The sequence below is a fragment of the Arachis ipaensis genome, chromosome B5, assembly GCF_059453495.1.
Source record: "Arachis ipaensis isolate K30076 ecotype BB chromosome B5, ASM5945349v1, whole genome shotgun sequence".
Classification (NCBI taxonomy): Eukaryota; Viridiplantae; Streptophyta; class Magnoliopsida; order Fabales; family Fabaceae; genus Arachis; species Arachis ipaensis.
In genome coordinates this window covers 76,066,865-76,080,577 of record NC_142440.1, presented here as the reverse complement: position 1 = coordinate 76,080,577, position 13,713 = coordinate 76,066,865, and the positions used below count along the sequence as shown (strand labels likewise).

Sequence of the window (13,713 nt, the reverse complement as noted above, 5' to 3'; positions counted from 1 at the left end):
ACTCTTCAGTATCCAAAAGCGAAAGCAATAAACTAGGAATGTAAAGAGAAACTAGAGGATGAGTAATTCTCTCTCTAGATTCAGATCTAAAAACCTAAAAACTATCCTAATGAGAATATGTGAATGTGTATCTCCGTCTATCGAGTCTCTGCATGTTCCCTGGCTTTATTCTGTATTTTTGGGCCGAAAACTGGGTCAAAACGCGGCCCAAAATTGCCCCCAGCATTTTCTGTTAATTTTGCAGATCGCGCAGGTCACACGTACGCGTCAGTCACGCGTGCGCATCATTTCGCGTTTTTCCTTGTCACGCGTACGCGTCGTCCATGCGTGCGCGTCTTTTGTGCAGACTCCAATCCACCCGTACGCGTTAGGCACGTGCACGCGTCGCTGCAATTTCCTCATTTTTGTGCGCTCGCGTGAGCCATGCGCGCGCGTCGGTGTTCGCTGGTCATCTCCTTAGTTTCTTGTGTTCCTTCTATTTTTGCAAGCTTCCTCTCTATTCTCTAAGCCATTCCTACCCTATAAAGACTAAAACACTTAACACGCGGATCACGGCATCGAATGGTATAAAGGAGAATTAAAATATACTAATTAAAGATCTCTAGGAAGAAAGTTTTCAATCATAAAACAATACTAGGAAGGGATTATAAAATCATGCAAATCATATGAATAAGTGGGTGAAGACTTGATAAAAACCACTCAATTAAACACAAGATAAACCATAAAATAGTGGTTTATCACTAATGATGGTTAAGAAGCGGTTGTTGGAAGGGAACCCAACTATACGTAATTTCTGTTAATTTTTGTAAGTTTTTCCTTTCTTTTTAACGTTTGTGATATTGTGTAGCATATAGAATAGGAGCAAAGACGATAGAAGTGAAAACAGAACACCTTGGAGGTAACCCTTACTGGCGTTGAATGCCATAAATGGCGCCCAGCGCCAAAAAGAGGGAGGAAGCAAGGGCGTTCAGCGCCCATTCTAGAGCACTTAGGACTAATTTTGGTTCCATTTGGGCGTTCAACGCCAATTCTTGGCGTTGAACGGCCCACCATTCTCAAAAAAAATCCACCCCTGGCGTTCAACGCTCATTACTAGCGTTGAACGCCCGAGGAGGTAGGGGCACTCAATTTTGAAGCTTCATGAAGCTAATGGGACCCACCCAACTCCCACCTACCCCACCTTTGATTCACTCCTTTCCTTCTCTCTCCTCTTACACCCAATATTCTATCCACATTCATCCATCATATTCCCTATCCATCATCTTGATTCCCATACCTCACCTCTCCCTCTTTCCAATACCCACTCATCAATCCCATCACTTCCTTTTCCCACCAACACCATCCACTTCAAATTCAAAAATTTTTCCCCATTTTCCCTCCATTATAAATGAACTCACTCCCTCCCCACCCCTATAAATACCCATCATTCCTTTCACTCTCACCACACACCTTCTACACTCTTCTCCTACTTCTACACTTCTTATCATACACTTCCCTCTCTTCCATCTTCCTTCCTCTTAAGCCAAAGGTCGAACCTTCTTCCCTCTCTCCCCGTTATCTTCTTTCTTCTTCATCTATTTTTCTTTTCTTTTACTTCTATTTGCTCGAGAACGAGCAAACTCTTAAGTTTGGTGTTGGAAAGATATACTTTTTCTTTGCATTCCTAATCTCCATGGCACCAAAAACTGGAGAATCTTCAAGGAAGAGTGATGAATCCATATTTTATGATGATTTTTGGTTGAAATTGAGTGGATTTCATCATATAAACCTACACTTATTCCATTAAGTAGCATGCTTTTGATCTTTCCTCCTAAATTATGCTTAATTATGAAAACATGCTCTTTTGTGCCTAATTTAGTCAATTTTATTCCATTTTCCTTCCATTCGATACCTTGATGTTGTTTGTGAGTGATTTCAGGTGTAGAAATGGCTTGGTGAGAATGGAAGAAGAGTATGCAAGGAGGAGGAAGCATGATGAAACAAAGGAGAAGAGCAAATTAATGTGTGCGTGTGCACAGACCCTTGTGCGTACGCACAGGTACCAAATCAGAACGAAGCGTGCACGCGCGCAGCATCTTGCGCATTGCACGATCATCCAAAGCACCTCGAAGTGTGCGTGCGCACAACCCCTTGTGTGTCCGCACAACTTGAGATTTTGGCCAAGTGTGCGTGCGCACACGTTTGTATGTACGTACAAGTACCCGCACATGCCTTCATTAAAAATGCACGTGGGTCGCATTTTTGATGGATTTGAGGCCCAATTCTGAAGCCAATAGTTCATAATGGAAGGGGCAAACATTGTGGAAAGAGAGCATATCATTAGGATAGTTTTTGGATAGTAGTAGGAAGCTTTAGTTTAGTTTTCTCTCTAAGTTTTCTCTCAACACCATTAGGGTTTATATTAGGGTTTTACATTTCAAGTGCCATTTTCATTTTTGATATTGGATTTTGCTAGCCTCCATTGTAGGTATCTCTTAATTACTACTCTTTATAGTTACAGTTTTGATACTCTTTCTTGTAGTTAAAATTTTAGTGTTTATATATATACCTTTTGCCATTTTGATCTCTTGTTGATAATTTTGATGATTGGTGAGTTTTATATGCTTGGTTGAGTTGCTATTGTTGCTTTTGCTCATTTGTTGCTCATAATTTCAAGCATTTTATCAATATTCCCATGTTTAGTGTTTATGCCCACCAAGTGTTTGTGGAAATGTCAATTTTCATTATAGGCTAAATTTCCACCTCTTCACTTGGGAAAAAAAAGAGCAATTGGGTTCTGATGAGTGGATAATTTATACGCTTTTTGGCATTATTTTTAGTATGTTTTTAGTATATTTTAGTTAGTTTTTCTTATGTTTTTATTAGTTTTTAAATAAAAATCACATTTCTGGACTTTACTATGAGTTTGTGTATTTTTCTGTGATTTCAGGTATTTTCTGGCTGAAATTGAGGGACTTGAGCAAAAATCTTATTCAGAGGCTGAAAAAGGTGAATCCCTCTATGAAGCTTGGAAAAGATACAAGCAATTGATTAGAAGGTGTCCTTCTGACATGCTTTCAGAATGGAGCATCATAGGTATCTTATATGATGGTCTATCTAAACTGTCCAAGATGTCATTGGACAGCTCTGCTGGAGGATCTCTTCATCTAAAGAAGATGCCTATAGAAGCTCAGGAACTCATTGAAATGGTTGCAAATAACCAATTCATGTACACTTCTGAAAGGAATCTTGTGAATAATGGAACAAATTAGAAGAAAGGAGTTCTTGAGATTGATACTCTGAATGCCATATTGGCTTAGAACAAAATATTGACTCAACAAGTCAATATGATTTCTCAAGAGTCTGTCTGGCATGCAAGCAGCAACAAGCAGTACCAAAGAAGCTTCATCTGAAGAAGAAGCTTATGATCCTGAGAATCCAACAATGGAAGAGGTGAATTACATGGGAGAACCCTATGGAAACACCTATAATTCTTCATGGAGAAATCATCCAAATCTCTCATGGAAGGACCAACAGAGGCCTCAATAAGGCTTCAACAACAGTAATGGTGGAAGAAATAGGTTTAGCAATAGCAAACCTTTTCCATCATCTTCTCAACAACAGACAGAGAATTCTAAGCAAAGCCACTCTGACTTAACAATTGTAGTCTCTGATCTAATTAAGACCACTCAAAGTTTCATGACTGAAACAAGGTCCTCCATTAGAAATTTGGAGGCACAAGTGGGTCAGATGAGTAAGAAAGTTACTGAACTCCCTCCTAGTACTCTCCCAAGCAATACAGAAGAGAATCCAAAAAGAGAGTGCAAGGCCATCAACATAACCCACACGGCCGATCCTGGAGAGGAGGAAGAGGCAGTGATCTCCACTAAGAAAGACCTCAATGGACGTTCACTGGCCTCCAAAGAGTTCCCTAATGAGGAACCATGGGAATCTGAGGCTCATACAGAGATCATAGAGATTCCATTGAATTTACTTCTGCCATTCATGAGCTCTGATGAGTATTCTTCCTCTAAAGAGGATGAAGATGTTACTGAAGAACAAGTTGCTAAGTACCTTGGAGCAATCATGAAGATAAATGCCAAGTTATTTGGTAATGAGACTTGGGAGGATGAACCCCCCTTACTCACCAAAGAACTGAATGACTTGACTAGGCAGAGATTACCTCAGAAGAGACAGGATCCTGGAAACTTTTCAATACCTTGTACCTTAGGCACCATGACCTTTGAGAAGGCTCTGTGTGACCTGGGGTCAAGTATAAACCTCATACCTCTCTCTATAATGGAGAAGCTAGGGATCCTTGAGGTACAAGCTGCAAGAATCTCACTAGAGATGGCAAACAATTCAAGAAAATAGGCTTATGGATTTGTAGAGGATGTCTTGGCAAAGGTTGCAGACCACTACATCTCTGCTGATTTCATAATCCTAGACACTGGGAAGTGTATGGATGAATCCATCATCCATGGAAGACCCTTCCTACCACAGCAAAAGCTGTGATCGATGTTGACAAAGGAGAATTTGTCCTTCAAGTGAATGAGGACACCCTTGTGTTTAAGACTCAAGGTTCTCCTTCTGTAACCATGGAGAGGAAGTATGAAAAGCTTCTCTCAATACAGAGTCAAACAAAACCCCCACATTCAAACTCTAAGTTTGGTGTTGGGAGGCTACAACCAAACTCTAAGTTTGGTGTTGAGATCCCACAACCAAACTCTAAGTTTGGTGTTGGGAGGCCATCATCATGCTCTGAGTATCTGTGAGGCTCCATGAGAGCTCACTGTCAAGCTAGTGACACTAAAGAAGTGCTTATTGGGAGGCAACCCAATTTTATTTAATCATATCTATTTATTTTCCATTGTTATTTTATGTTTTGTGTAGATGATCATGTGAAGTCACAAAAACAACTGAAAAAGCAAAAACAGAATGAAAAATAGTATTAAAAACAGCACACCCTGGAGGAGAAGCTTACTGGCGTTTAAACGCCAGTAAGGGTAGCAGAATGGGCGTTAAAAGCCCAGTCTGGCACCATTCTGGGCGTTTAACACCAGAAATGGGCACAAGACTGGCATTTAACGCCAGAAAAGGGCACAGAGCTGGCGTTTAAACGCTAGAAAGGGGAGAAAAGCTGGTGTTAAACGCCAGAAAAGGGTAGCAACCTGGCGTTTAACGCCAGGATTGGCAAGCAAGGGGCGTTTACAGGCCAACATGGTGCAGGGATCAGAAATCCTTGACACCTCAGGATCTGTGGACCCCACAGGATCCCCACCTACCTCCTATCTCTCTCTCTCTTCTTCACACCTTCCCATAACACCCTTCCCTAAATACCCTTCACCAATCACCTCAGTACCTCTTCCCCAAAAACCCCTCACCTATCAAAACCTACCCTCTTCTCTATAATCTCTTCACCAATCCACATCCATCCACCATAAATCCCCACCTACCTCACCATTCAAATTCAAACCACTTTCCCTCCCAAACCCACCCATACATGGCCGAACCACTAAACCCCCCTCCATCTCCTCTATTTCTTCTTCTTCAACTCTCTTCTTTCTTCTTTTGCTCGAAGACGAGCAAACCTTATAAGTTTGGTGTGGTAAAAGCTAAAGCTTTTTGTTTTTCCATAACCATTTATGACACCTAAGGCCGGAGAAACCTCTAGAAAGAGGAAAGGGAAGGCAAAAGCTTCCGCCTCCGAGTCATGGGAGATGGAGAAATTTATCTCAAAGATCCATCAAGACCACTTCTATGAAGTTGTGGCCAAGAAGAAGGTGATCCCTGAGGTCCCTTTCAAACTCAAAAAGAGTGAATATCCGGAGATCCGACATGAGATTCGAAGAAGAGGTTGTGAAGTTTTTACCAACCCCATTCAACAAGTCAGAATCTTAATGGTTCAAGAGTTCTATGCCAATGCATGGATCACCAAGAACCATGATCAAAGTGTGAACCTGGACACAAAGAATTGGCTTACAATGGTCCGGGGGAAATGCTTAGATTTTAGTCCGGAAAATGTAAGGTTGGCATTCAACTTGCCCATAATGTAAGGAGATGCACGCCCCTACACTAGAAGGGTCAACTTTGATCAAAGGTTGGACCAAGTCCTCATAGACATTTGTGAAGAGGGCGCTCAATGGAAGAGAGATTCAAGAGGGAAGCCGGTTCAACTAAGAAGGCATGACCTCAAGCCCGTGGCTAGGGGATGGTTGGAGTTCATCCAACGCTCAATCATACCCACTAGCAACCGGTCTGAAGTTACTATAGACCGGGCTATCATGATCCATAGCATCATGATTGGAGAGGAAGTAGAAGTTCATGAGGTTATATCCCTAGAACTCTACAAGGTGGCGAACAAGTCCTCTACTTTGGCAAGGTTAGCCTTCCCTCATCTCATTTGTCACCTCTGCAATTCAGCTGGAATTGACATAGAGGAAGACATCCCCATTGATGAGGACAAGCCCGTCACTAAGAAAAGGATGGAGCAAACAAGAGAGCCCACTCATGGACAAGAGCATTAGGAAATTCCTCATCATGAAATCCCTGAGATGCCTCAAGGGATGCATTTTCCTCCAAAAAATTATTGGGAGAAAATCAACATCTCCCTAGGAGAATTAAGTTCCAACATGGGACAACTAAGGGTGGAGCACCAAGAGCATTCCATCCTCCTCCATGAAATTAGAGAAGACCAAAGAGTCATGAGGGAGGAGCAACAAAGGCAAGGAAGAGACATTGAGGAGCTCAAGCACTCCATAAGATCTTCAAGAGGAAGAACAAGCCGCCATCACTAAGGTGGACCCGTTCTTTAATTTCCTTGTTCTTATTTTCTGTTTTTCGTTTCTTATGCTTTATGTTTTATTTATGTTTGTGTCTTATTACATGATCATTAGTGTCTTAGTGTCTATGCCTTAAAGCTATGAATGTCCTATGAATCCATCACCTTTCTTAAAATGAAAAATGTTTTCTGAAAAAGAAAAAGAAGTACATGAATTTCGAATTTTGAAACAGATTAATTATTTTGATGTGGTGGCAATACTTTTTGTTTTTCTGAATGAATGCTTGAACAGTGCATATTTTGAATTTTTTGTTCATGAATGTTAAAATTATTGGCTCTTGAATGAATAATAGAAAAGGAGAAATGTTATTGATAATCTGAAAAATTATAAAAATGATTCTTGAAGCAAGAAAAAGTAGTGAAAAGCTTACAGAAAAAAAGAAAAAAAATGAAAAAAAGAAGAAAAAAAAGAAGAAAAAAAGAAAAAGAAAAAGAAAAAGCAAGCAGAAAAAGCCAATAACCCTTTAAACCAAAAGGCAAGGGTAAAATAAAAAGGATCCAAGGCTTTGAGCATCAGTGGATAGGAGGGCCCACAGGAATAAAATCCTGGCCTAAGAGGCTAAACCAAGCTGTCCCTAACCATGTGCTTGTGGCGTGAAAGTGTCAAGTGAAAGACTTGAGACTGAGCGGTTAAAGTCGTGGTCCAAAGCAAAAAGAGTGTGCTTAAGAGCTCTGGACACCTCTAATTGGGGACTCTAGCAAAGCTGAGTCACAATCTGAAAAGGTTCACCCAGTTATGTGTCTGTGACATTTATGTATCCAGTGGTAATATTGGAAAACAAAATGCTTAGGGTCACGGCCAAGACTCATAAAGTAGCTGTGTTCAAGAATCAACATACTGAACTAGGAGAATCAATAACACTATCTGAATTCTGAGTTCCTATAGATGCCAATCATTCTGAACTTCAAAGGATAAAGTGAGATGCCAAAACTGTTCAGAAGCAAAAAGCTAAAAGCCCCGCTCATCTAATTAAAACTTATCTTCATAGATGTTTTTGGAATTCATTGTATATTCTCTTCTTTTTATCCTACTTTGTTTTTAGTTGCTTGGGGACAAGCAACAATTTAAGTTTGGTGTTGTGATGAGCGGATAATTTATACGCTTTTTGGCATTGTTTTTAGTATGTTTTTAGTATATTTCAGTTAATTTTTCTTATGTTTTTATTAGTTTTTAAATAAAAATCACATTTCTAGAATTTACTATGAGTTTTTTTTCTGTTATTTCAGGTATTTTCTGGCTGAAATTGAGGGACTTGAGCAAAAATCTGATTCAGAGGCTGAAAAAGGACTGCAGATGCTGTTGGATTTTGACCTCCCTGTACTCGAAGTGGATTTTCTGGAGCTACAAAAACCCAATTGGCACGCTCTCAATTGCGTTGGAAAGTAGACATCCTGGGCTTTCCAGCAATATATAACAGTTCACACTTTGCTCGAGATTTGATGGCCCAAACCGGCGTTCCAAGTCAGCATAAAAATTCTAGCGTCAAAACGCCAGAACTGGCATGAAAGCTGGAGTTAAACGCCCAAACTGGCACAAAAGCTGGCGTTTAACTCCAAGAAAAGTCTCTACATGTGAAAGCTTCAATGCTCAGCCCAAGCACAGACCAAGTGGGCCCGGAAGAAGATTTCTGCATTAATTACTTATTTCTGTAACCCTAGGCTACTAGTTTTCTATAAATAGGACCTTTTGCTATTGTATTTTCAGACCATCACATATATATCTTTCGAACTTGTATGTTCATCTTTGGGAGGCTGGCCATTCGGCCATGCCTAGACCCTTTTGTTCTTATGTATTTTCAACGGTGGAGTTTCTACACACCATAGATTAAGGTGTGGAGCTCTGCTGTTCTTCATAAATTAGTGCAAAGTACTATTGTTTTTCTATTCAATTCAAGCTTATTCTTATTCCAAGATATTCACTTGCACTTCAACCTGATGAATGTGATGATCCGTGACACTCATTATCATTCTCACCTATGAACGCGTGCCTGACAACCACCTCCGTTCTACCTTCGATTGAGTGTGTATCTCTTAGCCTCCTGGTTTATGATGCATGTTTGCCTTGCCTGACAACCGAGCCTTCCATTCCATGAGATCAGAGTCTTCGTGGTATAGGCGAGAATCAATTGGCGGCCATTCCTGAGATCCGGAAAGTCTAAATCTTGTCTGTGGTATTCCGAGTAGGATCTGGGAAGGGATGACTGTGACGAGCTTCAAACTCACGAGTGTTGGGCGTAGTGACAGACGCAAAAGGATCAATGAATCCTATTCCAACATGATCGAGAACCGACAGATGGTTAGCCGTGCGGTGACAGCGCATTTGGACCATTTTCACTAAGAGGACGGGAGGTAGCCATTGACAACGGTGAAACACAACATAAGCTTGCCATGGAAAGGAGTATGAATGATTGGAAGAAGGCAATAGGAAAGCAAAAGTTTAGGAGGAACAAAGCATCTTCATACGCTTATCTGAAATTCTCACCAATGAATTACATAAGTATCTCTGTCTTATTTTATGTTTTATTTGTCTTTTAATTATCTTAAACTCCATAACCATTTGAATCCACCTGACTGAGATTTACAAGATGACCATAGCTTGCTTCAAGCCGACAATCTCCGTGGGATCGACCCTTACTCACGTAAGGTTTATTACTTGGACGACCCAGTGCACTTGTGATGAGCGAATAATTTATACACTTTTTGACATTGTTTTTACATAGTTTTCAGTTTGATTTGATTAGTTTTTAGTATATTTTTATTATTTTTAAATAAAATTCACATTTCTAGACTTTACTATGAGTTTGTGTGTTTTTCTGTGATTTCAGATAATTTCTGGCTGAAGTTGAGGGACTTGAGCAAAAATCAGATTCAGAGGTTGAAGAAAGACTACAGATGCTGTTGGATTCTGACCTCCCTACACTCAAAGTGGATTTTCTGGAGCTACAGAACTTCAAATGATGCGCTCTCAATTGCGTTGGAAAGTAGACATCAAGGGCTTTCCATCAATATATAATAGTCCATACTTTGCCCGAGTTTAGATGACGCAAACTGGCGTTCAACGCCAGCTCCCTGCCCTATTCTGGAGTCCAATGCCAGAAACAGGTTGCAAATTGGAGTTAAACGCCAGAAACAGGTTATAAACTGGCGTTTAACTCCAAGAAAGACCTCTCCACGTGAAAGCTTCAATGCTCAGCCCAAACACACACTAAGTGGGCCCCGAAAGTGGATTTCTGCATCATTTACCTATTTCTGTAACCCTAGTAACAAGTTTAGCATAAATAGAACTTTTTACTATTGTACTGGGGGTCCTTTTTCCCTTAATTTCGAATTCATATGCCATTTGGGGAGGCTGGCCATTCGGCCATGCCTGGACCTTGTTCTTATGTATTTTCAACGGTAGAGTTTCTACACACCATAGATTAAGGTGTGGAGCTCTGCTGTTCCTCATGAATTAATGCAAAGTACTATTGTTTTTCTATTCAACTCAAGCCTATTTCTTATCTAAGATATACACTTGTTCTTCAACCTAAGGAAGGTGATGATCCGTGACACTCATCACCATTCTCACCCATGAACGCGTGCCTGACAACCACCTCCGTTCTACTTGCAATCGTTTAAGTGCATATCTCTTTGCCTTCTGGTTCATGACGCATGGTTGCCTTGCCTGATAACCGAGCCTTCCATTCCATGAGATCAGAGTCTTCGTGGTATAGGCTAGAATTATTGGCGGCCATTCTTGAGATCCGAAAAGTCTAAACCTTGTCTGTGGTATTCCGAGTAGGATCTGGGAAGGGATGGCTGTGACGAGCTTCAAACTCGCGAGTGCTGGGCGTAGTGACAGACGCAAAAGGATGACTGAATCCTATTCCAGTATGATCGAGAACCGACAGATGAATAGCCGTGCGGTGACAGCGCATTTTAGACCATTTTCACTGAGAGGACGGGATGTAGCCATTGACAACGGTGATGCCCTGCATAAGCTTGCCATGGAAGGGAGTAGGAATGATTGGATGAAGACAGCAGGAAAGTAGAGGTTCAGGAGGAACGAAAGCATCTCTATACGCTTATCTGAAATTCTCACCAATGAATTACATAAGTATCTCTATCCTGGTTTATATTTTAATTATGTTTTAATTATCAATTCTCTATAACCATCTGAATCCACCTGACTGAGATTTACAAGGTGACCATAGCTTGCTTCAAGCCGACAATCTCCGTGGGATCAACCCTTACTCACGTAAGGTTTATTACTTGGACGACCCAGTGCACTTGCTGGTTAGTTGTGCGAAGTTGTGACAAAGTGTGTGAATTACGTTCCGGGCACCAAGCTTTTGGCGCCATTGTTAAGGATCACAATTTCGTGCACCAAGTTTTTGGCGCCGTTGCCGGGATTGTTCGAGTTTGGACAACTGACGGTTCATGTTGTTGCTCAGATTAGGTAATTTTATTTTAATTTTAAGCTTTTTATTTCTTATTTTCGAAAAATACAAAAAAAAAATTTCTTTTTCGTTTTTCCCAAAATAATTTTCGAAAAATACCAAAAAAAAATTAATAAAATCATAAAACCAAAAATAATTTTGTGTTTCTTGTTTGAGTCTTGTGTCAAATTATAAGTTTGGTGTCAATTGCATATTTTTTCAAACTTTCTTGCATTTTTCGAAAATTCATGCATTGCATTCTTCATGATCTTCAAGTTGTTCTTGATGAATCCTCTTGTTTGATCTTCATATTTTCTTGTTGTGTGTTGCATCTTGTTTTTCATATGCATTCTTGCATTCATAGTGTCTAAAAATTAAAAATTTCTAACTTTGGTGTCTTGCATGTTCTTCTTTTCTTAAAAATTTTCAAAAATAAGTCTTGATGTTCATCTTGATCTTCAAAGTGTTCTTGGTGTTCATCTTGACATTCATAGTGTTCTTGCATGCATCATTTGTTTTGATCCAAAATTTTCATGCATTGTGTCTTTTTTGTGTTTTTCTCTTTCTTCATTAAAAATTCAAAAATAAAAAAATATCTTTCCCTTATTCACTCATAAATTTTCGAAAATTTGAGTTGACTTTTTCAAAACTTTTTAAAACTTAGTTGTTTCTTATGAGTCAAATCAAATTTTCAATTTAAAAATCCTATCTTTTTCAAAAATCAAATCTTTTTCATTTTTTTCTTTCATATTTTCGAAAATTTCAATTTGATTTTCAAAAATCTTTTTCTTATTTTGTTTCATAATTTCAAAATCTTTACTAACAATTAATGTGATTGATTCAAAAAAGTTTGTTACTTGCCTATTCAGAAAGGTTCAATCTTTAAATTTTTAAATCATATCTTTTTGTTTCTTGTTAGTCAAGTAATCAACTTTAATTTTCAAAATCAAATCTTTTTAAAATTCTTTTTCAAATCTTTTTCAAAATAAATTTCAATCACATCTTTTTCAAAATCAATTTCAAAATCTTTTCTAACTTCTTATCTTTTCAAAATTGATTTTCAAATCTTTTCAATTAATCTTATCTTTTTGTTTGATTCTTATCTTTTTCAAAACTACCTAACTAATTTTCTCTCTCTAATTTTCGAAAATCACCTTTCTCTTTTCAAAATTCCTTTTTAATTAACTAATTATTTTAAATTTTAATTTTAATTTTATTTCTTTTCTTATTTTCGAATTTTAACTTTAATTTTAAATTAAAAATAAAAAATATTTTTATTTTATTTTATTTAATTTTCGAATTCTTCCCTCTCTCATCTCCTTCTAATTATTTATTCATCTACTAACACTTCTCTTCCACCCAAGAATTCGAACCCATTCTTCCCCTCTGTGTTTGGATTCTTATCTTTTCCTTCCTCTATTCTTCTCTTCTTATACTTACATAAGGAATCTCTATACTGTGACATAGAGGATTCCATATTTTCTTTTTTGTTTTCTTCTTTTTCATATGAGTAGGAACAAGGATAAGAACATTCTTGTTGAAGCTGATCCTGAACCTGAAAGGACTCTGAAGAGGAAGCTAAGGGAAGCTAAAGCACAACTCTCTGGAGAAAATCTGACAGAAATTTTTGAAAAAGAAGGAGACATGGCCGAAAATAATAACAATGCAAGGAAGATGCTTGGTGACTTTACTGCACCAAATTCCAATTTACATGGAAGAAGCATCTCAATCCCTGCCATTGGAGCAAACAATTTTGAGATAAAGCCTCAATTAGTTTCTCTGATGCAACAGAATTGCAAGTTTCATGGACTTCCATCAGAAGATCCTTTTCAGTTCTTAACTGAATTCTTGCAAATCTGTGATACTGTTAAGACCAATGGGGTTGACTCCGAGGTCTACAGGCTTAAGCTTTTCCCGTTTGCTTTAAGCGACAAAGCTAGAATATGGTTGGACTTTCAACCTAAAGACAGCCTGAACTCTTGGGATAAGCTGGTCACGGCTTTCTTAGCCAAATTCTTTCCTCCTCAAAAGATTAGCAAGCTTAGAGTGGATGTTCAAACCTTCAAACAGAAAGAAGGTGAATCCCTCTATGAAGCTTGGGAGAGATATAAGCAACTGACCAAAAAGTGTCCTTCTGATATGCTTTCAAAATGGACCATCCTGGATGTATTCTATGATGGTTTGTCTGAATTATCAAAGATGTCATTGGACCATTCTGCAGGTGGATCCATTCACCTAAAGAAAATGCCTGCAGAAGCTCAGGAACTCATTGACATGGTTGCAAATAATCAGTTCATGTACACTTCTGAAAGGAATCCTGTGAGTAATGGGACGCCTCAGAGGAAGGGAGTTCTTGAAATTGATGCTCTGAATGCCATATTGGCTCAGAATAAAATATTGACTCAGCAAGTCAATATGATTTCTCAAAGTCTGAATGGAATGCAAGCTACATCCAACAGTACTCAAGAGGCATCT

General features: G+C 38.9%; 1 non-coding gene across 1 annotated transcript; it reads right to left on the bottom strand.

Annotated features, from left to right (window-relative positions):
• Positions 1 to 13,275: 13,275 nt before the first annotated feature.
• Positions 13,276 to 13,383, bottom strand: LOC148564668 (small nucleolar RNA R71). The gene has a single exon (XR_015885471.1). It is a non-coding gene; the product is annotated as a small nucleolar RNA R71 (small nucleolar RNA).
• Between the last annotated feature and the right edge of the window lie 330 nt (positions 13,384 to 13,713).